Raw genomic sequence first — 26,148 nt, 5'->3', positions numbered from 1 at the left:
TTGTGCTTTTATTTCTTTGCAAGCGTGTCTCTTTCAGTTTGCTTGCGTTAAATAATGCAAACGCTTCTGATGTGCAAATTATCTGGTGTGTGCCGTATTAGCCTATAAATTCAGTATATAATTTTATTCCACACAAATGTAAACATACACTCGTATTATGGAATACAATATTAGTAGCGTGGAGTTGCTTTAGTGTGCTGTTCTTGTATCGCATTTTTATTGTCTCTGCTTTTTCAATATATCAGTCATACATAACAGTATACTGGAAGAAACGGTCTTTGCTCTGGCTATTCACTTGTTTAAGCTAATTGATTATGTCTTCAAGGATCACAGGACAGCATACCTACCCTATGTGGATTAGGTGATTCGAAATAATAATGACTAAATCAATCTCAGTAATTTCCACAGATGTCTCTACCAAGTGGTTTCGACCTCGATCTGACAAAAGCTTGTCAGTTGAGAAGAAAATATGTAGATAATTCTACTTAATTTTTTTCTGTATTATCAAGCTGTTAAGCAGTACAAGAAGAAGAGACTATAAAATATCTGCTATGCTAACGCAAGGCTTTATATATAATAGAAAAATTGTCGCAAATATCGTTTGAGGATTTCTTGCTAATGAATCAGAGATTGCACAAATAAAACTTTTTGAATTGTCGAAATTCAACAGGAGTGAAGGTGGTTCAAAGAAGACATAATAAAGTGAGTGGCTTTTAGTTCCTTTAGTTTCACAGTGGGCTTTCTAAAGGCATAGCTGCATCGTCTGATGCCAATTTTGCACCTATTGAACAGTGTTCTGTTGGAACAGAGTGGCTGCGAAATTAACCTTACTAAGACCAAGTAGTCGAGAGGCAGCATAAGTTTTGGCTGTTGACCACCGCCTGTCAAGTTCAAGGGAGATCCGACGAGGAGTGATGATGAAATGTGTCCTCTCTAGCGAGCTCATCGGCTTGAACGATTTTCTGTGACCAGGCACCCAACAAGTTGGGTAACAAAATAACTTGATACTATTGTTAAAGATGCCAAACATTCCCTGACAATTCTTGAGCGTACTGTCTGCAAGTTCAGGGAAAGTATTAAGTACAACTCTGCGTTTCGAGTGAATCCACAGCTCTGTGAATGAAGCCGCACTGCTAACTACCTTATTGGCAACCAGTATACCTATACCAATACCTAAACCTATACCTATACCATTTTACAGAAAAATTTTAGTGGCTTTAGTCCTTAAATCTCTTTAAAAAATATCTAAGAGTATGTCTTCAAAGTTATAAATGGGAATTCGATATATATTCGAAGCTAGAAGGGATATAGTGACCGAGCGTCTAACAGATATATGAGCGCTTGGGCAAAAAGCGAAAACTTCGTATGGAATTGGGGCAAAGTTGATTATCTTTGGCATTAAATTATCTTCTATTTAAACCAAAACTAAGAAAAGTCAAGCAAGCTGTAACTTGAGTAACGTACACGTATTCCTTGGCTCCATAAGAAGGTTAAGTTCGAAGATGGGCAAAATCGGCCCACTGCTACGCCCACAAAATGGCGGAAACCGAAAACCTATAAAGTGTCATAACTAAGCCATAAATAAAGATATTAAAGTGAAATTTGGCGCAAAGGATCGAATTGGAGAGGGGCATATTTGGACACAATTGTTTTGGAAAAGTGGGCGTGGCACCGCCCCCTACTAAGTTTTTTTGTACATATCTCGGAAACTACTATAGCTATGTCAACCAAACTCTACAGAGTCGTTTTCTTCAGGCATTTCCATACACAGTTCAAAAATGGAAGAAATCGGATAATAACCACGCCCACCTCCCATACAAAGGTTATGTTGAAAATCACTAAAAGTGCGTTAACCGACTTACAAAAAACGTCAGAAACACTAAATTTTACGGAAGAAATGGCAGAAGGAAGCTGCATCCAGCCTTTTTTTCAAAATTGAAAATGGGCGTGGCCTCGCCCACTTATGGACCAACAACCATACCTCAGGAACTACTAGACCGATTTCAATGAAATTCGGTATATAATATTTTCTTAACACCCTGATGACATGTACGAAATATGGGTGAAAGCGGTTCACAACCACGCCTTCTTCCAATATAACGCTATTTGGAATACCATCTGATGCCTTCTCTGTATAATACGAGTATATACATTAGGAACCAATGATGATAGCGGAATAAAACTTTACACAAATACGGTATTTGAAAAATATGTAAATGACGTATAATGAAATCTCGATTATCACTTTACCATGCCAGAGTATAAAATGTTCGGTGACAACCGAACTTAGCCCTTCCTTACTTGTTTAGACTTTTTTTAGTTTAACTAGAAGATGAATAACTAATACAATATGAATCTCTTTGAATTTTTTGCTTTCGATAGAAATTGCGACCTGCATCCTGCCCGCCGTCCGACAAATACACATGCGAGATGCATCGGACAATTGCTTCCCAAAGGCAGAATATCAAAGATTTCGCATCCAAAAAATGTGTGGCAGTATATATTACATTAACGAAATTTTGTTAGAAATTATTTAAAATTTCTACAGCAACAACTCTTTGTATGGAAGTAAACCTAACGGTTATTGGCTTTTATCGTACAAATATAACTTAATTTGAGTGATTTTCCTAGGATCAATGGAATATAATATACGCCTAGTTTTACTTTAAAATTACAACATTTTTTGATAAGTCCATGACTTTTCTCTCAGTATAAAGATCTAATCAAAAATTAAATTTATATATTTTAAACTTATTTTCCCAATATTTAAAACAAACTAATTTCAGTTATATGCATATTTAATTTTTTCATCTAAGAGCTATAGCTTTCCTGTAATACCTGCCAAAAACCCAAAAACTAAGCATGTTAGCTTCAAATTTGCTCTGTAATAAATTTGGTCACAATTTTAGTATTTTCACAGTATTTTGTACACATGTTCATATATAGGTTAATAATACCATGTACATATTTTCTTGGAATGCCAAAGTAGACAAATATTCCACAATCTTTCACACACAAAACAGAGGAATTCATGTTTTCTTGTCACCGAAAGCTTTAATTGTTTCTGACAAGCATGAAAACACATTTCTATCCACGATATTAATTATGGTTGTCCACTGGCACGTGTACATGCTCGGATATATTTAGTAGCAACAAAAACCACAAACAAATAAATGTGCAATTAAAGAGGCGTGAGAGTGTTGATGTGACAATTGGGCATAAAATAGGCTGGATGGAAATAATTAATGGTGAAATTTAGTGAAAATGTAAGGAAAATTAGGCGATTTGAGAGAATGCATATGTAAAAGTATATGTTAATAGGGAATGCATGTGTATTAGTTAATGTAGAACTGTGTTAAGTATGAAGTACTTTCATATTTAAGATAGATACTATGCATTGCTTGAAGAGATATAATAAAACTAGGAATTTTCTCAATTATTTTTGAGTTCCTAGATATTATAATGTATCATGAACATTTTAGTTTTAGCAGAATGGTAGTTATGAACACAATTTCCTCTTTGCTCCTGTTGATAGTCATTAAAAGCACATTAAAAGCTACTATTTTTACGTTTTGCGGTTCAACGGAGGTAGTTCTGCTTAAACATGTGTACAATTGTAAAATATGTAGAGCTCATATGGTTGCATACTACACCAAAATGAACAGAAGATATTTTTTCTTTTATTTCCAAACATTTCTTTATTTTTAAAAGACAAAAAGATGCCATAAATACCATTTGAAGATTATTTCTCTCAAATAATTTTAAATATTACATGCAAATCTGCTTTCTCATAGAAAAATATTAAAATTTATTTAATATGAAAATTCTATATTTTTTACAGATTTTATCAACTCAAACGCGATATAAAGACTGTATAAGTGAACAGTGCAGTACAGCATTTAAATAATATAAAACCAGCTTTCTGACCAATGAGGAGACGATTTCGAAACCAATTAAAAACAAGCAGCAATATTACAATATCAACATATGCAAAGAAAAATATGAAAATTTGGATAAATTTCAAGCAAATATGAAAGTATGAAATCTATTCAACGAGGTGAGTAGTCAATCAAGTATAGTTTATTTGAATAGGCAAAATATTGCAGCCAGTTGTCATACCTGTACAATGTTTGATTTTGATCTTCGATTATTTCGATTATTTTTGTTGTAAAAAATAATAACTACTTAAAATTTTTTATATTTATGAAATGCTAGCAATGAATTGTATTTAAAACCAAGTTATAAAGATTTATATCGTAACCTAAAGTGCAAAATAACGTAACATCACTTTTCATAAGTTTACAAACGAAGGAAAAACCATATAAAAGAAACCACTCATATTGAAGCAAAATTTTAGTTTTGGTTATAAAATGGTTATATATTGGTTATATCGTGGTTATATATTGGTTATATGTTGGTTATATATTGGTTATATTTGACTGCGGAAGCTGAACATTTCGATTTTTGTGATGATACGTTGACAAAAACTCACAGTAAAATGATACAAGCATTGAGTACACCCTTGCGTATGAGCGACATTTGTAACAAATATTTTGTCATTGAATTAAAATTACTAAAAACAACTCACCGATAACCGCGTAGGCGGTGCCTACTCAAAATAAAGAAGAAGAAGAAACATACCTTACATTGTAATGAAATTTTAACTCAACTGAAGCAACAACTTGGCTACATTTTATTTAATCCATTTGTGTCTTTTATCTATTCACAGGCAAAGGTAATTGCTTCTCGAGTTCACATCTCATGCTAACCTCAAATGCCTTTTGCCTTTTAACAAAGCATAACTTAATGATAGCAACAGAATGTAATGAAAAACTATCATTCGTTTTGTATACATTTTTGCGTCCCAGCAATTCAACTAAAATTACAAATCAACAAATGGCATTGGCGCAAGCAAGAAGAAATGCCCGGCATTCATGCCGCATTATTCAAATTGACTACGCCGTCTAACAATGTCAACTAGGCAAAGCCGAAGATATAAATGCAAATTAAAACTGGCAGCAATGGTCGGGCAGTAGATTACTGTAGCGCCAGTAAGGCTGCCACACACTATTGCGAGGGGGAGCGAAAGTGAGTATGCAAACTGTGCGCCGGATTACAAAGCTCGCGTTGGCATTGAAAATATTTTATTATTGTAGTTTGCGAGTAAGAATGAAAATATTGAAAGTGAAAATAGTTGCTCGCTCATAGTACGATGGTCGAGCTCTAGTTGCTTTCCGAAAAAAGCCAACTAATTAAATTCCCTATAATTGAGTAATGCAAAACGTGCAGGTGTAATGGAAAACTCTGTCATCTGTTGAGAATTGTTGCGGTGTCAATTAAATGCAGTTCGGGGTGAACTCAATTTAATTGGTGGAAATTGTTGGAAATTGAAATGAACAGTGATAGTAAAGAGCTGTTTTAAAATAGAAAGCTAATAATTGATAATACATAGAAAGCGCTTAGTATTCAGCAAATAATTGATGGGAATTAGTGGGACAGCTAGCATCTCAAGGTCATGCAGAATAATTTGGTTAATTTTAGATAGGAAATTTTGCAAAATTCGGGACACATGTATGATAAAATGTCGGATATAAAATACCCTGTATAGTATATCTTTAGTTTGCCACGAAACTTGTAACAACCAGCCGGAACTGAGTTGATTTGGCTATGTTGGTCAGCCTATATACGCCAACAAGTCTTTCAGTTTTTGAGATATGAAGCTGAAAATTTGCACTGGTACTTTCCTCAGCAACTAAAAACTCATTTATCGGAATAGTGGATATCGGACCACTAAAGCACGTAGCTGCCATACAAACTGAACAATCAAAATCAAGTTATTGTATGAAAAACTTTTTTATTTGAAAAGATATCTTCACGAAATTCTGCACGGATTATTTTTCAAAGCAATGCTGTAATATCTGAAGAATTAGTTCGAATCGGTCAACTGTAACATAGAGCTGCCATACTAACTGATCAATCGAAATCAAGCTTTTGTATACAAAACTTTTTTATTTGAAAAGATTTCTTCACGAAATTCGGAATGAATAATTTTTTAAGGCAACGCTATAATCTCCAAATATATTATTCAGATCGCATCGCTATATCTTATAGCTGCCAGCTGTCATACAAACTCAACCATTAAAATTAAATCCCTCTAAGGAAAATTTTTTTATAGACAATATATCTTCATGGTGTTTGGGACTAATTATTTTATAAGACAATGTTCTTAGCATCAAACCTAGTTATCATACAAATTGTCTGATCCAAAGTAATATTCTTGTGTGGAGACTTTTTTATTTGTAGAGAATATTATAGCTGAAGCTTCATTACTACCGAAGTTGACGTTTTTTCTTGATTTTCTTATAACTTTAGTTTTCATAAAAAAATTTCTTTATAATTTTTAAGAGCTCTTATGCGTTAGTACTTTCAACATGTTTGTAGAATATCAAACAAGAACTAATTATGTTTTAGAAATTAAAAATCTAATATGGCAATTTCATGGTCTTTCTCACTTCCTGCAGCAAGATTTTTTATTTTCACCCAGTATCTGTAGTTCACAAAGACTTTCATATTTGCTTTTCTAATCATATGTATTAGTGTGCCATCCGCTGCCAGCTGCCCCCTCTTAATCACGTGCCTTAACGTGTGCATACAGCAACTTTTTAACAACTTTTTAAATGTAGCTAAGCCCAGCTTAGTTGCAACTTACCCTCGTTTGCGTTGAAATGTCGCTGTTGGGGGGAAACCATTTTAGCATTAGATAACATTGCTTAGTGGTGATATTGAATTCAAAACTTTTGTAACAAGCATACATTTTTATGTAAATAGTAGAAGTAACGAAAGCACATGAGCATGCTGCCGGTTTCATATTATTTAAATATAACAGTTAATATGTCAGTGAACTCAATACTCTTAATTTGCACGTTTCTCGATAACATAATATTAATGTTTTGGTGCAGTGTTTATTGCAGTTTAATAGAAATTTTTAGAAATTGCTGAACAGCTTATTTTGGAGTAAACGCTGAATGGGGTTATATTCAATTGTAGGTCGAAAAAATGTGGTTTCAAAGATTTTTATAGAACTTTTTTTTTTCATTTAGTACAAAAAGAAATATATCGTCACCAGAAATGCAAAACAACTTATCAGCAAAAAAAATGGAAATTGAGTTTTTTATGGTTTACGACTCACTTCATTATATTATATATGTAATATCGTTAAATTCAAGCTTTCTCTGTCAGATATAACCAATGTATAACCGATATATAACCATTTTATAACCAAAACACAAATTTTGTTTCAATAAACTTATGAAACGTGATTTTACGTTATTTTTCATTTTAAGTGACGATATATTTCCCCTAACCGCATTTCCAAAGACCCTAATAACCCTGTACTTAAAATCATAAAAACAGTTATTATTTAAATTTTCTAATTTATTCCATATTTTTATTTTATTTTTATTTTATTTATTTATTTTTTCTTTAAATTTATATCATACTCTCAAATCATTTCCAATAGCAACCCTAAAATATTCGTTCCACATACGCCATGGCAACCTCATTACAGCGAATTATCTAAGCAAAAAATATGCTTGAAATATTTCCATTCAATCAAATCTGGCAACAGCGCCATGAAATGAAAGATTTTTCAATGTGAAAATTCAATTCAATCTCGCTCACATTAAATGCTAGAAATCTAAGCGTGCAATTTGTTACAGCGCAACGTGGGCGCAGCCAAGCCGAACGCTGCGCGATGCTGCCAACTGGCAGACCACACGCTGAAACCCAAATGGGGAAGCAAAAACTGCGCGTCGAGAAGTAACAAAATATAATGAAAAGCCTTGCGCGCCACCGAAAAAATGTAAAGCAAAACAAATTTAATATTTTTGTTGTTGCTTGTTGCTTGCTTGTGGCAGTGTAGATGAGTGGAATGGGAAACGGCAAAAATTGTTTCCGCTCATGCTCGTGCACTCAGTCGTTTAGCGTAAAAAATATATATTTATTACGCCGTGTTGTTGCTGCAGTGGGCGAAATGAAAGCGAAAAAGTGGGGAATACAAAGAAAAGCAAAAAATACTTGAAAACAAAGCGATGAAAAATCGCAGGCAAAGAATTTATTGCCAAGTGTCAAGGGTGTACGATTACAGCTGCGAGAGTGTTGCAAGTAGAATCTGTTGCTGGCTGGCGAGGCTGCGCTGCCTCTGCGCTGTTTTGGCTAACGGTATTCGTAAATAACTCACACATACCTAGAGCTGCAAGCTTACATATGAGTGTTTTTTACAATCGTAAACTTACACTAACACACACAGACACACACACACATGCGAATGCAGCTATAGCGGCTCATACATATGCACACATCTTGTTTACTTACACTTATGCAGCTTAGTTGAGAGAGACTACTATACGTAAATACCAGCAATTTCAAGTGCGACCTTCGCCGAACAAAAGTAAATTTGCAAACACGCTTACAGGCGCTCGCCTTGCGCATGAGTATTTAGGCACAAGCAATTGTAGACGTGCAACAACTGTGGATATAGCAAAATTCGAGATTATAAGAATTTATTTACCTTAGCGTATGTGAGGTTATGTTCATGGGGAGACATTTGTTGAGCAGCAAGTTTTCTTACCAATTGCTTTCACTTACATTAAGTCACGTGTTCAAAATTTTTGCAAAATGATATATTTTTTTCGAAATTGAGCTGGTAAAATGACACTGTTAAATAAATAACAGTTCGAATATAGCACTACTCAACAAATTTGAAGGAAAATTTTGCGACTGATGTGCTAAGAGATCTGTGGGGTATTTAAGGTGTCCTGATTACAAATTTGAGTTAAAAAATTTTTCATCACGTACAGTCATTTATGTTATTTTAGTAAATGGTGGTAGTTTGACATTCTACACTCCTTGGCAACAAAATAAAAAATACCACGTGTCTGGATAATTTACCATCAGTTCGGTTTAAGAACCCAAAATCAGCGTTTCTTGCTCACTGTCTCAAAATGAATGTGAGCTAGTGAAATTTTGACTTTTTGTTGCTGCTCTCGAAGGAGATGGCACCGTTTCACTAAGATTCTACTCAACTACTTGTGAATTTCAAAAGCCAAACGATTGTTTGTTTTGCATATGATATTGGCTAATCGAAAAAGTATTTTCGTAATTTGTCAAACCAATAATATTGGCTACAAAAGGAAGCTCGATGTTTGGCTCCCACATGTATTGTCTGAGAAAAACTAAATGGACCAAATTAACATCTGCGGTTCTTTGCAGAAACGAAATGAAATCGAACCATTTCTAAAGCGAATGGTAACAGGAGACGAAAAGTGGATCAAATACGCCAATAATGTGCGAAAAAGATCATGGTCCAAGCGTGGTGAAGCTCAACAAATGGTCGGAAAGCCAGGATTGAAGCCTTGAAAGGCTATGCTGAGTGTTTGGTTTGGAAAAGAATCATCTCTTAGTGGAAAAAAGTTGGCTTCAAGTGTTAAAAGTTCTACACTGATGAAATAATGTCTCTAGCGGAGAAATGGCCTAACAAAATGATATATATTTGGTTCATTAAAGTTCATTACAAATATTAAAAAAAAATATGTTGAAGTTTGATTAGAAATACGAAAATTTGATCCTGACTACTCTCTCTCTTTATGTGCTACCAATATCAACCAGTATCTCAAAAGAGGAAGACTTGATATAAAAAAAGCCTGTAGATTTATATTGAATAACTATATGTACGAGGATACAAAAAGTACGGAGAGCCAGGTAATGTTGTTGGCCTTTTTGGTGCTACAGATTAATTCCAAAATCGCAAAAATTCCGAGAAAACTTTGAGCTAACCGGCATGCTAACACTGCTTCTCCATGATTCGCGTTATTGGTTACACAACATTTTTTGCAACGAAAAGGCAGACGAGTTGACCAAACTTGCAGCTTCTTTAGATGAATCCGAGGCGGAATTACCATGCCTGCTGAGAACGATCAAAAGAGAGCTTATTATGCATTTTGAATAAATAGCTCAGAACATCTATAAGTCAGTAACCAACTGCAAGATAACGAACAGATATGGCCACAGTATGACAAGTCTAGAACTAAGAGTTTATTATATAGTTCCAGGAATAATATATACAGACTTACAAATACTACAAATACAAATATACAAATGGGCCATTCAGTTTTCCCATAATTCCAACTTTTAACTTGGTTGAAGCTGGAACCTATGAAATATCAAAAGTATACTTGTATACTCAAGGAATATAAATTGCAGGCTCTTAATGTTCACTATAAAAATTCAGCGAGATTTTACACAAACATTTTAAAACTGCCAATACAAGCGTCATAAATGAGCTTAAATTGCCGTGGACTTAATCTCTCTCAGTTACATAGCTAAAATATTTAACCTCGACAAATACGCTCTGCGAAAATACGGTGACAAAATACGCTAAAAGCTGCAGCAAGTAGCGCTGCATTTAGCTAAATATATTTAACCTTTGTTTCCTTTTGTCACAAGCATATATGTATGTACACGTACATGAAATGCCAGCCTCCGACTTAAGTGTCCTTAGGCATATTTATACCGTGTGCAGCGCAGTTTTTCAGTGCCATTGCCATGGTTCGCAGCTCATAGGCCTAGACAATAAGGTAGAAAAAAGAGAATGAAATACAGACTTGGCCACTTAGACACATGCAGTCACGTACAGGCAGGCTATTCAAGGTATTTGTGCATATGTATTCTGTAAGTGTATAGTCCGTTTAAAAAAAGCTGTACCTTTTAACTTGCATGTTAGCATCTTTGACATGGTCACTAGGCATTCAACTTTCCGTCATATATATTTATATTTCTTGCTTAAAACATTTATCCTTGCCTTCAACTATTTATACACCTATCTACGGCCAAGTGTCTACTTCCGCTCGACTACTGACATCACAATGCTAATAAAAGTTTGCCCTAAAATATGTGGTTGCAACTACACTGCAAAAAAATATTGTATAGATAGTGACTACGATAACAGTGAATTGTTGCGAAATTATAACACCAATTAGCCGTGCTGACAAATCCACCTTTCCTTCATAGTTCGCTCAAGTTGAAGACACTATTTCACTTTCCTTGACAATCTACATAAATTCTCTCCTCTTTTGCATTGTAATCCCTGTTCGTAGACACAGTTACAAGTGCTGTAGTACAGCTTTGCTAGGATAAACAGATTGTATTTACCAACTTTGTCTTTATGCTTGCTTATTCTTGACTCCCATAATGCCACTTAATTGAATAATTTGCACAAATTGCATTTTAATTGGCTAATGGAACACAGCATAACGTCTTAGAGGAGAGTAAAATTGGATGTAAGTACATAAAAACGAAGATTAGTTTATATGGAATATCGCACAGAATATCATTGAACAAAATGAACTGCATTTCCAGTCGACTAGGGAATTGTAGACAATAGAAATTGTGAGAGTAACTTTGTTTTAATGAAGTGGATTTATATGCAAATCGCTATGTAAACTATTGACGACAGAACATGCTTAAAATAGTAGAATATAAATATACATACTTGCATATTACTACTTGCTAACTATTTCGAAGCTGAGAAGGTAACAAATGTGCCGAATAACGTCGAAGATAACAAAATTTTCGCGACTCATTTATTATTCTTTCTCGGAAAATCTTCTATTTAAATTAAAAAATAATTTCTTTTTCTGTCGAATGTCTTGCCTTAGAAACTTGGCAGTAAATTTTTTCGGAATACTTTTATCGAACACTATAATCACTTATCGCGTTTCATAATTGGTTTTGGGTGGATTTTTAGAAGTTAGTGTTAAAGTTTATCGGTATTCTTCGTAGCCTTTGGGATCCGCAAAAATTCCTCTTAGCTGCATTCTTTGCAGGCATTGGGGATCGCTGCTACAATGGCATGATTTCAAGCTGGTTTTGAGTCATGACATTGCAAGCAGGCGATTTCTATCGAAGATGTATTTCCTCAATCATCTTATTATGATGGTAATGGTGAATGGGTAAATGAAACAATCCAGTGCTAATGAGATGCCTGGCGGTAGGTTAGAGGCCCACGAGTCCAAAACTCCACATGGAAGATTATATACTTCATACAAGATTATAAACATAAATATACATCAAGGCTATTTGAAGCTCAAATATTGACTCAAACCTTTTTTAATTTCATGGCCACGGGTTTTCAAGTTTGCCATGAAGTTTGTAACAACAATATGAAGAGATGGACACTAAGAAAAGTATGTGTAGTATAAATGATCAGCTTGATGAACTAGCACCTCAGTTTTTGAGATATCGATCTGAAATTTTGTACATTTCCTTTTCTCTTCAAAAAGCATTTTAGCACGTAGATGACATATAAACGCACGCATCTAAATCAAGTTCTCTTATAGAAAACTTTTTTAAATTTTTTAGTTGGCAAAACAGTCAGCACTACAATATCTGAGCAAATTGTTCACACTGGACCACTATAGCGTATTGCTGCTGTACAAACTGGCCAGTTAAAAAGATAAAGATCTTTTATACCTTGTATGCCACAAAGAAAGCACTTTTGAAGGATATTTTTGAAACACTGCTCTAAATCGATATCAGAACTTCTCATACGGGTAGATTGATCTTTAGAACACATTCATGGTTAAAGTACATATGGTCAACTAAAATGCACAAAGACGTATCATCAAAAAAAAAATCGAAATTGGGTCTTTTAGTGCTTACGATTCACTACATCATCTTACATATATGTATGTATAACCAATACATTGGTTATCATTTACAACCAAAACTCAAATTTTGTTTCAATATGAGTGGTCTCTATTAGATTGTTTTCCTTCACCTGTAAACTTATGAAAAGTGATGTTATGTTATTTTGCATTTTAGGTGATGATATATACTGGTACAGGACGATATTTAAAAGGTTTTTTAAAAGTCTCTAAAACTACTTTTGACTATTTTTGAAAGAACTAGTTTCAGAACCTGTATAATTATAATATTCGCATAACTATACATACTCAGCGTGTAACATTTTCCATTTCTCTAAAGTCAGTCGCTAAATAAACCATACGATTTCAGTGCTTTTGAGACACTTTTTATATTTTGACTATTGACTGGAAATATTGACCAGCTTTACATAATCCCACAACTAATTCTCGTACACTGTAGTACTACTACATAGTATAAATTATATTACATATGCAAATGTTTTGGTCTCTTTTAGTGCTTTCTTCTTGTTCGCAATTCTCTGTTCCACTGTGATTACGAGTATACATTGAACTGCATTTTGCGCTGCTGAAACTTTTGTAAGTGATATTCCACGAAAACGCCGTTTGTGGTTCTTGAGCTTATGGCATTAAGCACTTTAGCATATTCTCGCCTTCGGTGACATAACAGCTGAAACAAAAGAAATGAGAGCGGCTTAAAATTGCATACTACAATTTTAATTTCGATTCTTAACGTTTTCGCTTGCTTTCTTCTTTTAAAGTTGGGGAAATTTTTCATAAAGCGTGAAGCTACATATTGCACAGTTGAGTGAGTCGTAGAAGTTTGACCGAAATGAAATTGTTAGCGACAATTTTATTTTATTTTAATCTTCTTTTATGGATAATTTGATATAGAATAGAATATTTTCAAACATTTAAGATAAGTTCACTTTGAAAAAATTCCAAATTTTTGTGAATAAAAAAGAAGAGAGGTAAATTTTGAAAATCAATTTTTTTTTTGCATTTTTCGGTAGTATCGTTATCATATTGAAAAACCGCACAAAAATTTTAAATAGTTTTTGAGCTACTGTGCTCTAAAATATAACCGCTCAGTTCAATCAGCTATCAGTCTATCTTAAAACGTGTTTTTCTCCAGTTTTCTTGTAAAAAAATTTAGTATTTTTTATTATACTGAAGCAATTTTTATCAGTTTAGCAAAATATTGCTCTAAATTGATCACTATTTCTACTTTCACAACACACAAAAACAACCCAGCAGACTGCCGCCACCAACACTGTATTTTCACCCTCAACAAGCTGTTGTCGACTATTCAAATCAGTTTAGCTGTCACTACTGCGGTCTTCCACTACAAAAACTAGTTTATTTTAGTAATTTTACATCAAAAATATTTCTAGCTCTTGTTGTTGTTACATCGAAGAGCGAAAATAATTTAGTGATCGATTTGCGGCATGAAAACAAACAACATGTCCAACCAAACTTGCCACAACCACAGCATCGCACTTCCACTATTATATTCTATTCTACGAATACTAACACAAAATTGAAGGCGGTTAGATTGGCGATACTCCTCCCACCCCCCACTGCTCCAACTGACCATTTTCCATTTACCCGTCAATCACAGACATGAAATCACGTCAAAACAAGCCAACGTTATTTTTTTTCCATCAGCACACAGCTGAGCTGGTTGCTGAAACGTGGCGAAGGCAACGTTGGAAAATATCAATTCAGTTCAGAAAAAGAGTGTTCGTTAGTAGCAAAAACAATTTGAGTTTTATTGAAAAATATGAAACTGTACAAATCCTGTTTATGCAGTGATGAGTTTGATTTGCTCCACCGAACTTATTATTCCATTTTCACTCTCAATATTCTTATTAGCTCAAGGTTGTTGTCAATTGGGTTTTAGTTGGTTGCTACTTAGTTGTGAAAGTTAGTGATGAAACTGTCGTGGTGGTTGCGAAGTTAGTGGTAGGAGGTGAAGGAAAGTTTGAGATTAAAAATGAGTTGAAATCCGTTTGAAATGGATGTGCGGTCAGACCTTTGAAAGCCAAATCAAAGTTTTTTTTTTTTATTTTTGATGGTTTTAATGATTAATCAAAAACAAAAGGAATGGCTTATGGTTTTGTTATTTTCACTTAACACTCTTCCTATTTAAATTATGTAATGCTTTACCTGAAGGTTTTCAATTGATTAATTTCTGCTATCTCATTTTATTCGCAGATTGAAAATCTAATAAGTCAACATGACTTAGAGCAGCAAAGAATTGAAGCTGAAAGCTGTAAGTAATTAAAAAAGTATTTATATCAAAATAACGTAATATTACTTACGAAGGGTATACTGGGTAGTTGAAAAAGTGTTTTCGTATTTCCAACCAGATTTAAACTTATTTTTGTTTTTAATATATATAATATTAAATAAATAAACAAATATGTACCATTTTGGTCAACCACTATTTGCCATTTTTCCGCTAGAGACATAATTCCTTCAGTATAAATCGAAATTCCGAAATTTCCAGAACGGAAGCGAGCGAACCATTGTTGTGCTACACGATCTAATACAGCATCGTCTCCGTAAACTTCACAAATTTCAGTGGTGGCGTGCGTGGAATTCTTCCCTTTTTTATACAAAAATTTTAAAATAGTGCGAATTTCTTCATTAATTTCACTCATTTTTGAACAGCTGTAACTTTTTTTCAACTTCTCCGAACTAAAATTTTTTTTTTTGGTAAATGAAGCTTAAATTTTTACCTTTCTTAGACTATATGGTATGACCAATCACATTGTGTCACAGCACTGGAGATATACGACATCTATTGACAAAATACGAAAAGACTTTTTCGATTACCCAATTTATTGGTTATATCTGATAGCGGTAGCTTGAAATTTTACGATGTAAAAAAACTTAATTTCTATTTTTGATGGTACGTTGTTTTGTATTTCAGCTGACGATATGTAAGTTATATTATTATTACGCTTTGCCAAGTATATTTTAATACTCATATTAACTAAACTCTTAGAGAAACATATAAAGAGCGAGCTGGGAGACCTTAAATATCTAAAGTTTTTAAAGGAGTATTCATCTCTGTAGAAAATATAATGGGTTGTCAATAAAGTCCTGCGGTATTTTCGCTAGTTGGCGCTGAAAGCGCGTAGTTCTAGTTTTATTCGTGGCATCGGGTCATGCTATACCTTTTCACGCGCTAACACGTGTTTGATTGATTGTCGTTTCTTTTAAGTCGTTGGTGAGTAATAGCGTCTCAAACATGGAGCAAAATAAAGAGAAAATACGGCATACTACGATAAAGGCAAAAATGCATCTCAAGACGCCAATAAAATTTGTGCAGTTTATGGGCCCGATACAGTTTCCATTTCCACCGCACAACGATGGTTTCAATGTTTTCGTTCTGGTGTAGAGGTGGTCGAAGATGCGCCACGCTCCGGAAGGCCTGTCGTCGAAAATTGCGATAAAATCGCTGAATTGGTCGAAAGAGACCGGCATAGCATCCGTAGCAGCCGTAGCATCGGTCAAGAGCTGGGCGTGTGTCATCAAAAATTAATTTCAATTTCAATAAAAAAAAATTCAATAAAAATACCGCAAGACTTTTTTGACAACCCTAAATGGGGAAAATGTACTTGGTTCGTCACGTTTTCTATAATACACAGACGGAAACGTAAGAGTTAATTTGGTCATGTCTGTCGGTCTGCATATATGCGCACTAGTCCCTTAGTCTTTGAGACATCGATCTGAAATTTTGTACAGATAGTCTCCTTCTTTCAAAGAAGTTGCCAATTTTTAGGTAGTACCGATGTGGGGCGGCAATGTCATACACCTTACCTACAAACTAATCAATCAAAATCAAGTCCTTGCATAGACAAATTTTTTATTTGACAAGATATCCTTACGAATTTCGACATAGATCATTGCACAGTGCAAGGCTACAATTCCTAGACATATTGGTCAGATTGAACTATTATACCAGAAAGTTGTCATACATATAATAAGCAATCAATACCAAGTCCTTTTCTCTTCACAAAATTTTGCGCAAATTATTTTCAAAGACAATTCTACAGTCTTACTTACACTTCCTTCTTCTGTTCATAATTTAGCGAAACAATGAAATTTTCATTCAAGTATACATAGCTTATGTTAGGTTCTGTTAATCTGATAGGCCAATAAGCTACGCATGGACCAGTTTTAGGCCTTTCCGATACCAGATGGAATTCAGTGGTTAGGTCCAAGAGGAGAAGCCATCCTTTAGGATGTGAATTTAGCAGACTCTGCGGCCTCACCATGGGGACAAGTGTACAAGAGACGCTCCATTGTTTTCCTGGTGGCTCTGTACATTTCCTGCAGTCTTCTCGATCTGTCAGCCCCATTCTACGGCCGTGTTTCGCCACCAGACAGTGACCATTTAGTATTCCCATCAGGTTCCTGCAGTCGGCTTTTATCGAGTGCCAATAGACAAATCTTCGGAATCTACATAAGTTAAATGCAATATTGTTTACATACAGAGGATATGAGTTTTCGTTTAGTCTACTTTCAACTAATCATCATCATCATAGTTATAATATATGTAGGTATAACCCACCAGGATTTATTTCACCCTTCACGTGATTTCTGACATTAATTTTCATCTCTACGAAGGGTATCATATACAGAATATAAAATTATTACTCTGTAAATAAACTATTTTTAATAAACCAAATTACATTTTCAGCACTTTTTTCAACCCTTTTTCAAACAAATATGTATCAAAATGATAGCAATTATATCCCTTTACCATTTCATATACACATACATATGTATTAATGCGTCCGCCAATACACATGTAATTACACAACCAACAACTATTTAGGTACAGTTAAACTAAACCGACGCAGCAGCATTAGCACTACAAAGCAACAAAAGCGAAAAGCATTAACAACACTCATACGCCCCGTGAGACAGACTTAAGTAGCTACTTTCCGTGCGCGTAGTGGCGTGCGCTTTCATTTGCTCTCGCTAAAGCAAGTTGGGGGTTTCGTTTCAAAGCAATTTCGCCATGTGCAGCGTCTTTGCCATTAAACACACGGCTCTCGGGGCAAGGATTTTTTAAACGCTGCATTTATGGCCATTTGAGCAGCAAAGTCAAGGCAGAAAAGTGTGTGTGCGGGTGCATGCTTTTCATTTTTCGCTTCCACACATCTGCACATGCTCGCTACCGGCTTGCGTTCGACTTTAATCCTTTTTATACGAACTTGTTAACACACGGATTAATGTTAAACAAACCTAAGTACACTTAAGGTTCTCTTTAGCGGCCTGCCACAACCTCATAGCGGAATATATACACATATATATACATACATATGTATGTGTGTTACATGTGAGCTGCATATGTGAGTAATAATAAAAATTCATTTAATGCCATGACCTGCTGTGCTGCTAAGTGCTTAAGGCTGGTTGTGACTTCTGCACCGTGGCTTTGCCGTAAGAATCAAGATTGCGAAGTCTGGCCTCAGTATTTGTCACGGTTCTACGTGCCACATTTTTATGATTATTCATCTCTCATAGGCATATATAGTTTCTACCTTCCTGGCTTTACATAAATTACACTTTTGCAGTCACTTCTCACGCACACACTCACACACAGAAACATTTGTAGCCTCCCAAGCATGCAATCAGACAGCCATGCGTGAGCTAAAACATACTGTAGCGGCATTTATGCAACTCAAACAAAGAGAAAGTCGACAAAAAGCTATATTACGTGCCCTTGTCCACTGTCGACTGCCGTTATCCCAACAATGATGGTCAAGGTAACGTGTCGGCACACATACTAAACTATTAAATTGCCTCTACTTTTCTAGTGCTCGAGCTACATTTTTATTCCATAAGTGTGCATGTGTGTTGTACCGTTAGTTTGGCTGCAGCATCAACGCGAGTGGTTTACACGCAAGCAACGCACACCAACTCACATGCATGTTTGCCATAAACGCTCTTTCAATGTCACTGTGTTGGTGAAAATCACGTTTTCCTCATAAATCACGTGTAAATAAATAAACAGGTAGCACAATTCGCGCTGTCACAAAGCTGATGCATGGACGTCTATTGGATTCTTATTTATGCCTGGTTGGGCGTAAGCGGCGCGGGACAAATGCTGAGTGGGTGTGTGTAGGCGAAAAGTGAATTTAAATGTTAGCAAAATGCCGCACATGAAAGTTTACTCATTGCTAACATGCGGAGCTTTCTGCGAGTGCAAAAGTTTTTCATGCCTGAAGGTAGAGGAGGAAATTTTGTTGTGCGAGCGGTGAAATGAATTTTCGGCAAATAAAAAGAAAATTAAATTCATCCATCGGCGATGTTGTTGAGCTTCTCTACCTAAGCACTAATACAGGCAAATTTGCGGAGAGAGTTTATGATTAACTTCGCATAATATTTTATTATTTATGCACATGGTAAACTTCCGTGCGCATATATTTGTAGATATAATAAGGCTATGAAGATGAATGCTAACAAAAACAAGAAAATTGCATTAACTTCGGTTGTAACGAATTGGAACACTCCTTACAGGGGTGTTCCTCATTAGAATGAATTTAGCTGAACATTTTATAGCACACAAGTATACAAAAATATCGTTTTCTTGATTTAGATCGTTCAGTTTGTATGGCAGCTATACGCTATTGCAGTCTGATCTGAACACTTTCTTCTGAGATTCTGGCGATGCTTTGAATAACAATCTGTGCCCAATTTTGTAACGATATCTTGACAAATAAAAAAGTTTTCCATACAAGAACTTGATTTAGATCGTTAAGTTTGTATGACAGCTATACGCTATAGTAGTCCGATCTGAATAAAATCTTCGGATATTATGGCAATTATTTGGAAAGCGTTCTACATCAAAGTTCTTGAAGGTAACTTGTCAAAAATAATCTATATGCTATATACTTGAGTTGTCATATCTAAACAATATGTTAGAAAGTTATAGAGTAACCCTGGAGAATATTTTGTGTTAAATTTAATAAAGATATCTTGTCAAATAAAAAACTTTTTCATACAAGAAATCCACTTTCATCGGACAGTTTGTATGACAGCTATATTCTATAGTGTTTCGATATTGTTGATTCTGACAAATAACCAACTTTTTGCTGTGAGAAGGGCATGTGCAAAATTTCAAATCGAATTCAGAAAATCTGAGGCGCTTATTCGCGTATATACCGACCGACGGACATGGGTAAATAGACTGAGTGAGACGAGCTGCTGATTAAAGTATAATGTTTTGAGTAAAATTATAAATTTCGTAATCAATACATTAAAATTTTTTCATATGTACATTTTGTACACGATAGAACACAATTTTTGTTTAGTATTATATTTGAGATGGTTTTCATAACAGCCGCAATTGCTTTGTTTCCTCTAACAGTCAGAGCAACAGTTCTGCGTGGAAATGGAGCCGTAGTAACTCCAATCTTTCAACGCGCTTTTCTCAGAATGGTGGTTCTCAAAACCGTTTCCACTCTCAAAGAAAGAGTTTAGAACATATCTAGTTCCAATTTGGAGAGAACATTTTTAACGTCTTTTGTTATCGCGCTATGGAAGCTTTTAGTTTTTTTTTTTTTGAACGACAAACTGTCAAATTCGAGAAGTTTTGTTCAAACTGTCGCCATTTTGTCAAATTTCAAAGGAAACAAAAAATCTTCCATAGCGCGATAGCAACTTTTCTACAGATTAATAATCTTTAAGAAATTTTTTATTTTAGACCAAAATAGCAGCCGCAATCGTGGGCATCGTTCAGGATCTTTGGTTTTACGCGTCATTCAAACAATTTGTTTAACTATTATACACCCAATAAATAAACATAAAATAAAAAAATTTTGTATTCGACATGAATGTATGTATTTATTTATAGAAAAAATCAGACCGATTAGTTAATTTTAACATTAAACAAAAACATCGGGAAAATCAGTGATTTTTCGGAGAGCCACTCAGTGTTCCTCATTGGAATGATTTAAGCTCGATCGACACTTACTAGGTTAATATATCAGACCATAAACATGACGAAGGGACTTAAAAATGGTTTATTTGTTTTTGTTGTGTTGCTTTTAATTTAAAAGACATATTGAAGATATCTTTACTCTTAATTAATTTTAATCAGCCTGGTTAAGTAAGGCTTGTTGGCTGATCCAGATATCGCACCATGAATATATTATTTTATGCAGACCTTTATGAAGAAAAATAACTCCTATATTCGATCTTATAAGTCAGCAAAGCGCCTTGTAGCCAATAAAAATTTTGTTAAACATTTAGTATCTATTGGCACCAGTTTGGTTGGATATCTCAAAGACTGAGCTCACAAGTATTTAAGCTTTAATCTCGCAAAGGCGAGGAAATTTAGAAGAAAGTGCTGAGATGTTCCATCTCGTTTTCTTCCTTACAGGCACTATAGCTGGTGTCCACTAAGATTTTCAACCCTTCATCATGGACGCCGATTGGGTAAGGGACTGTTAGAACCTCCACAAATAAGGAGATGATAGCTTTACTGTGCCAAAGAGTTCACAGGATATTTTACAATCGATCTTGGTCCCAAATTATCTTAAGACAGCGTATGAACCTGTGGTTCCCCCATAATTGAACTTTCCAGTATTAGAGGGCACGAAGAGAACCCCTTTACATTCTATTGAAAGCGGAGCTAGTGTACCCTTTCTTGACAGCTCATCTCACTCTTAATCAGCCTGACGTACATAGGTTTTGTTTAGTATTTATTGGGGCTGCATTAAACTTAGAGTAAGAACTCAGCTTGGTTAGAAAATAATTGAAATAATGTAATATTTGATAATAATTTTCTTAACTAAAAGCAATATTTCTTCCTAAATTATCAAGATAAAATTATACATAAATATTTTCCAAAACCAAAAATTTAACTTCAATGATCACAAGTAGGGCTTAAACATAAAAATATGGAAAATACAATTTTCAATTACTTTTCTGCTCAGATCTTATTTTTATATGACTCTTTTTGGGCGTTTAAATTTTATTTTATATATACTATATATTTTATGCAAGAAAAAAATTTTGCATTATGAAAATTAATAATTTTACATTTAATAAATTTTTAAAATTTCATATAGAAGTCAAACTTTCAACACAAAAATTGTGTTTTTATTAATAATTGTCTGGAAAAAATAATTTCTCATAATCACTACAAAATGCCAGATTTATTGAGGCAATTTAAAGCATTAGCACATCAACCCACTTACAGCCTGCACACTTAGCCTTCGAAATTTGGTAGATTTTTCTTACCTCCTGAAGCAAAGCATGTGCAGCTAAGCTATTAAACTGGCAGTTAATGTGATAAATGTGGCTGTGGGCTATGAACACGTCTATTTCAGTCATATGCGAAAATAAATCGCAAAATTCAGACACACTAGCAGCAAGCCATACCTGCAAATGACAAATTGGAGGGGGCGGAGATGTCCCATTTTAAATCGAAGAGTAAACAATTGGGTGATAAAACGGTTTATCGACGGCAAATACGGATGCCAGCGTTCTGAAGCGAAAATTGATACATGGCACAGCATTAACTTTGCCCTGCAGGCTGCAGGCTGCCAGAGCAGCGGTGGAACAGCAAGCGTTTGCTTGTAGTGAAATTAGACTTCCGCTTATTGCCGGCTGCGGGCAACAAATCCCACAACAGCAGCAAACAGCAGACCCAACGAACGGCAGCTTCGAGGAACGGCAGCTGTAAGGGATATGCGAAGCGGCACGAAGCAGCATACTCCAAGTCGAAAAGGATATCCGAAATAATAGCAACGAATTAGGCCAATATTCGCAAATGCTTGTGTATGAAGAGGTTAAATATCTCAGCTGGCATTGCTATTGTTTTTTCTTTTCGCATAATTTATTGAGTATACGACGTGGCAGACCTTATTAGCCTGCGAACTGCCAACAAATCGAATTTTGGGTACTGTATAATGTTGTTGTTGTTGCTTGTTTTTGTGTGTTTTTTGCACTTTTTTCTTTGCTTTTTTATAGGCTTCCGTTATATCGTCTGCACGGCTAACCACTTTGTGGCTGCTACTTTTGCTATAATGAGCATGTGCATGTATTGGCATTGTCTACAGCATGTTGCCTGGTAGAGTTAGCGTCTCACTCCCTTCACTTCACCGTACGACTACTAGTGCTTAGTGCTGCTTCTTTGCATGCTTGTTTATTCAAGGCAAACTCTTTAACTTTTTCTCTTTTCCCTTATCTGCCATTTTCAGCATTTGTGCGCTGGGGATTTGCTTTGTGTTCAGCGAAACTTGAAAAGTGTACAATATAATATTGAGCATAATATCGGGCAAATATGTATGTACGCCTGCTATATAAGACATATCACTTGTTAAGGAAAATGCTTATAAGTAAATACACATGACTTGTTTGCATGTATTGCAACACGTGTGCGGCTTTTCCGGTGCTGTTAAGGCTCCAAGGCATTTGTGCAGCTCCTTTTCAATTTACGTTCTTGTATGAGTTTACAAAGCATCATACACAAGCAAACATATATACATATGTTGTTGCGATGCTACACACTTTTTGGGCTTGCCGCACAAATACGACTTTTTTCAGTTTGCTAAATATTTAATGATGTTATTATAAGAAAATTTCACTGCGCATTGCCGCACACACATGGGCGTCTCACTATTTTCCATACATATCCATATGTATGTATGTTTGTACAATGCATCAATGTATTTATAAATCCACATATTTTTTTTTTTGAAAATTACGGCGCATGCAGGAAAGATTTACGACTTCAGTTTGGGGTATTTGATTTCAAGCTTTTCATATTGTTTACACAAATACTTGGTTGCTGCGCGGCATTGAGTTGAATACCCTCATTTCGATAGAAAAATGTATTAGCTGTGTAAAAATGAGATTTAAATTGATATAAACACTTGGATATATAAAGCCAAGTGAAGTTGCTTATCGTTTAGTTATTTTTCGACTTCGGGGTGAGTTTTTATTTGACGGGAATCGATTTAGTACGAAGTTTTGTATCAGGATATTTATAGATATTTTCGTATATACAGGGTTTGTCCAGAAAGTAATAGAACTGAGTCGATTTTAACAAATTTATTGAAGCAATCGTTACAATCCTTTAAACACTTTCACAAAAAGCTCGTCGATGCAGCTCTGCCAGCGCGATTTCCAAGCATTGAAGGCGTCACTGAAGACATTCTCCGGAATAGTCTTGAGAGCTGAGGCGCATGCTGCTTGGATCCCCTCTATCGTCTCAAAATGCTTGCCTTTCATCGGTCTTAACAGGCAAAGAAACAAAAAACATACCGGGGCCACATCTGGGCTGTAGGGATACTGCCGAACCGTTGGGATGCGGACCTTGGTTAGGTAGCTGTTCACAAGAAAGGCGGTGTGAGTCGGTGCGTTGTGGTGGTGCAAGTGCTCCGTCACAATATCATGAAACACAGATTTTGATAAATTAAAGATCTGGGCAATTGAGGGAATACTTGGTCGGCGGTCTGAGTTCAAAACTTTGCGCACACGAGTCACATTGTCGGTGTTTGTCGAAGTCGCTGGTCTCCCAGCACGGTCTTCATCAGCGACCTCTTTCCGGCCCTCCAAAAAGGCCTTGTGCATTGTGAACCAGCATTTGACAGCTAACAATGGGAAAGTATTTGAGAGCCGCTTATATCTAAAGGAATTTCTCTGAAGCTTACAGATTTCATCAATTAATTCATCAAGGATGTTTACTTTTTCCTATCCTTTTTCTTATTACTATGTATAAGGAATCTACTGGAACTTTACCGATCTGCTTATTGTCAGTGAATCAGAATATTTAAGTCCAAAGTTGTATCGTAACTGCTTTACGGATGTGAGTCCTGGTCATGCCAGTGGAAGATTCAGGCTAGGATGATGAAAACAATGTAGCAGGTAGAAATTGTGATACTCATTATAAGTGTTGCACTTTTCTATTTAGATAGAAATGAGTGATATCTTTGGCTATATTACCATCGCCGAAATTGGCTAGAAAGTTACAGAATGAAACAGCCAGTGTAAATACATTCCACTTTTAAGTACTAACCTAAGTGAAAATAACGTATATAGTTCTCATTTCAATGTCCTTTTATCAAAGTAGTACCTAATCCTTTTTGTAGAACTGCGTAACTCAAAGAGCTAAAATTTCAAAATGTGTTTTGAAGCAACCCACTAGTAACAATATAACTAAGGTGGCGACATTGCGCAATGCACTATCTACCATATATAAAATAAAATGTCTTTATCTCTGTCTTTACGATCTCTTCCTCTGGCCTTATATTGCAAACTTGCTACTTCTCATTCTAATTAAAAGTCTGTCATGGAAGTTAAAGAAGCTTACACTATTTATCATATTCAAACAGACAGAAGCAATGTGCCGGCTTATGAATACGAGTAGATATGCATAGATATAGTGTGTATATATGTATATAGTTTGTATGTAGCTTAAATTAAACTTCCGTTGGCCGGTGAATTGGACAGCATCTTTATAAAACTAGGAGAAGGTAGTTTGCATTTCAAATGTAAAAGTAGTGGCAATTTAATCAAACATTTAAATGCAAATGATGACAATAAGGAAGAAGTTGCGGCGGAAGTGAGAATAAGAAGGACGAAAATGAAAACGAAAAATGGCTGACAACTGATGAAAAGTTAAAGAGACAAAGTTATTATTTTAACAAAATGGAGCTATTGGGTTAGATTAAAGCCACTTTTCATTATATGTATACTCATGGAACAGAAAGTAGAATTGCAATGAGGATACTTTGAAATTTATTCAAACATTTGTTTGTTGCTTTTTTATTTACGAATTGTTATTATTATCGCATTTCATGTTTATGAGCGTCAAATTTATATTGCTACAAGATAGAAATAAATTAAAATCCACGTTACAAGCACGTAACGCGCATCCAACAACAAAATCTTCTCGCTATTAAAAGCCGCACAAATTAGACGCGCGCTCTAATAATGGCAGTTATTTACCGTTTGCCTGAGTTGGAAATATGAAGATTTAATTTAATCACCTGGCAAGCTGCTTCAGCCATAAGCAAGCATCATTAAAGCCGCTGCAAGCGCTAAGTGCGCAACCACAATTCCACAATTCGCTAATGGACCAAAAATGCGGAGCACAAAGCGCAGTGGCAACTCATTAGGCGGCAAATGAGTGAGGCGCATGGCAAAGGCTAAAATTACGCGACGCCAAGCAACGGTGACTGTGTGGCATGCATGAGTTTAATGCAGGTGGTGGCGATACAAACACTATACATGCATACATACATATATCTGTATGTAAGTATGTATTTGCGCACTCCCGTCCATCAACTGTTACGACCAGCATTATCATTCAGAAGTGTTAATAAAATAATAATAGTGCAATAAAAAAGTGCCATCATCACTACTGTGTGCCTAGCTGCTGTATTTAGCCACA

General features: G+C 35.3%; 1 protein-coding gene across 4 annotated transcripts in view; it reads left to right on the top strand.

Annotated features, from left to right (window-relative positions):
- Positions 1–26,148, top strand: part of LOC120767254 — a 174,463-nt gene that overhangs the window by 127,260 nt on the left and 21,055 nt on the right. For 3 of the 4 annotated variants that reach the window (XM_040093119.1, XM_040093118.1, XM_040093116.1), the window contains exons 3-4: positions 3,842–4,057; positions 14,937–14,994. The gene's annotated coding sequence lies outside the window, so the exon portion shown is untranslated. The remainder of the gene's footprint in view (positions 1–3,841; positions 4,058–14,936; positions 14,995–26,148) is intronic. The other variant, XM_040093117.1, reaches the window with a different exon arrangement.

This window comes from Bactrocera tryoni, chromosome 2, assembly GCF_016617805.1.
Source record: "Bactrocera tryoni isolate S06 chromosome 2, CSIRO_BtryS06_freeze2, whole genome shotgun sequence".
NCBI lineage: Eukaryota > Metazoa > Arthropoda > Insecta > Diptera > Tephritidae > Bactrocera > Bactrocera tryoni.
Note: the sequence above shows the minus strand (reverse complement) of the source record. Positions and strands in the feature narration are given on the sequence as shown.